The 2924-nt window shown below is 52.6% G+C and overlaps 1 pseudogene; it reads left to right on the forward strand.

Annotated features, from left to right (window-relative positions):
* Positions 1–2228: 2228 nt before the first annotated feature.
* On the forward strand, positions 2229–2924 carry LOC113840603 (feather keratin Cos2-3-like; annotated as a pseudogene).

Here is a 2924-nt window from a genome sequence, read left to right on the forward strand (position 1 = left end):
GCATTGTTCCTGCAGAGGTGTTCAATGTCTCCAGAGAATCCTTGGGGCAGTGATCCCGGGGTAGATCAGACCCTTTCTGAGACAAGGCTGAGGCTGGTGCTGCCTTCCCTGAGAGCACAGAGAAAAGAGGGCCCATGGCTGTCCCCTGCTGGGAGCTGCCTAGGCCAAGCTTTTCTTCCTCCAGGTTGCTTTCCTTCTTGCTCTTGCAAGCAGACAGAAGAGCTTCCTCAAGCCTTACGATGTAAAAACCCCATATTCAACATGGTTTGTGAGACAGAGTAGCTTCATCAGCGCAGCTTCATTTCTCCTGCCTGGTCTCAGAATTTGCAGCCTACAGGACACCCAGCTTGTCCCAGACATGCAATACTGCGCTGCCACAGCAGCTGGTCATTATGACACTTCTCCCTGTTCAGGGGCTGAGGATGATCACACATGCCTCCAGCTCCCCTGAGGATTTCCCCTTGGTGAATCCACACTGACTATTCCAGTCACTAGTGGCGTTCCCCTGTGTTCGGTACTGGGGCCAGTCCTCTCTAATGTCTTTATCGATGATCTGGATGAGGGGATTGAGTGCACCGTCAGTAAGTTTGCAGATGACACCAAGTTAGGTGCGTGTGTCGATCTGCTCGAGGGTAGGAAGGCTCTGCAGGAGGATCTGGATAGGCTGCACCGATGGGCTGAGGCCAACCGTATGAAGTTCAACAAGGCCAAGTGCCGGGTCCTGCACCTGGGGCACAACAACCCCAAGCAGAGCTACAGGCTGGGAGATGAGTGCTTGGAAAGCTGCCTGGTGGAGAAGGACCTGGGAGTATTGGTTGATAGTTGGCTTAATATGAGCCAGCAGTGTGCTCAGGGGGCCAAGAAGGCCAACAGCATCCTGGCTTGCATAAGAAGCAGTGTGGCCAGCAGGTCTAGGGAAGTGATCGTCCCCCTGTACTCGGCTCTGGTGAGGCTGCATCTCGAGTACTTTGTTCAGTTTTGGAACCCTTGCTACAAGAAGGACATGGAGGTGCTTGAGCGAGTCCAGAGAAGGGCAACGAAGCTGGTGAGGGGTCTGGAGAACAAGTACTACCAGGAGCGGCTGAGGGAGCTTGGATTGTTCAGCCTGGAGAAGAGGAGGCTCAGGGGCGACCTTATCACTCTCTACAAGTACCTTAAAGGAGGCTGTAGCGAGGCGGGGGTTGGTCTATTCTCCCATGTGCCTGGCGACAGATCGAAGGGGAATGGGATAATGTTGCACCAGGGGTGTTTTAGGTTGGATATTAGGAAGAACTTCTTTACCGAAAGGGTTGTTAGGAATTGGAATGGGCTGCCCAGAGAAGTGGTGGTGTCACCATTCCTGGAGGTCTTTAAAAGACGTTTAGATGTAGAGCTTAGGGATATGGTTTAGTGGAGGACTGGTTAGTGTTAGGTCAGAGGTTGGACTAGGTGATCTTGAGGTCTCTTCCAACCTAGACAATTCTGTGATTCTGTGATTCCTCATAACCTTCTTCTCTTCCAATTGCTTGGAGATAGCATCCAGAACAAGCTGTTCCAAGACCTTTCCAGGGACAGAGCTGAGACTGACTGGCCTGTAGTTTCCCGGATACTCCTTCTTGCCCTTCTTGAAGACTGCAGTGACAATGGCTATCCTCCAATCTTCAGGCACCTCTCCTGTTCTCCAGGACCTTTCAAAGATGATAGAGAATGGTTTGGTGATCACCTCTGCCAACTCTCTTAGCATACGTGGATGCATCACATCAGGACCCATGGATTTGTGAGCGCTGATCCCATTCAGATGCTACCGAACCACTCCCTTCTCAACAAGGGTGGAGATCTCCACTTCCCAGACTCTTTCTCCTCCTCCAGAGTTCAGGAGTCCCGTGGGGAAGTCCTTGAAGCAAAGAGTGTAGCAAAGAAAACATTCAGTATCTCTGCTTCAGTGAGACCCCACCTGGAGTGCTGTGTTCAGCTTTGGGGCCCCCAGCACGGGAAAGATATAGACCTGTTAGAGTGAGTCCAGAGCAGAGCCATGAAGATGATCAGAGGGGACCCATCCAGCATTTCCAGTGAGTCTTCTGCCCTCACTGATACATTCCTGCCCTAGAAGTCCTTGGACATTTCATCCCAGCACTCTAAAGAAATCATCACTGTGGAATGGCCATGGCCTAGATCTGCAAGTAAAAAGGCAGCAGTGCAGGAAACCAGCACACAGCCCATATCATTTGTTGGGATGGTTTGCATTCAAGATGAACCTGTCAGAAAATTGTTACCTCTGCCAAGGGTGCCTCTGGGCCTGTGGCAATGAAGTACCAGTATAAAAGGCAGACCAGCTCCTTGCTCTCTCATCCAATTCTGTAACTTCATCCTCCTTGGGAACCAGGTGAGTCTGAAGCCCTCTCTCCTCCTCTTCTGAAGTAGAAGGGATCTTGCATCAATAGACATCTCATCTGGTGGTGGTTCAGAGCTATGCTGGGCCTTGGAGTTCCTTGACATGGGAGAATGGTGGAGAGAGAAGTTCTGTGTAGAGAGAGACTGTGACATGGTGCAGAGGCAGCCTTTTGGATTATGCGCTCTGTGATGGTGTCATTGGATCTTCCTCTCTGCCCTCTCTCCCAGGTGCATCTCCAGCCCAAGACATGTCCTGCTACAACCAGTGCCTGCCATGCCGGCCCTGTGGCCCGACTCCACTGGCCAGCAGCTGCAATGAGCCCTGCGTCAGGCAGTGCCAGAACTCCACCGTTGTCATTGAGCCCTCTCCCGTGGTGGTGACCCTGCCCGGCCCCATCCTCAGCTCCTTCCCGCAGAACACCGTTGTAGGATCCTCCACCTCTGCTGCCGTTGGCAGCATCCTCAGCTGTGACGGAGTCCCCATCACCTCCGGGTGCTGTGACCTCTCCTGCATTACCAGCCGCTACTGTGGCAGAAGGTGCCTGCCCTGCTAA

Source organism: Anas platyrhynchos, chromosome 28 (assembly GCF_047663525.1).
Source record: "Anas platyrhynchos isolate ZD024472 breed Pekin duck chromosome 28, IASCAAS_PekinDuck_T2T, whole genome shotgun sequence".
NCBI lineage: Eukaryota > Metazoa > Chordata > Aves > Anseriformes > Anatidae > Anas > Anas platyrhynchos.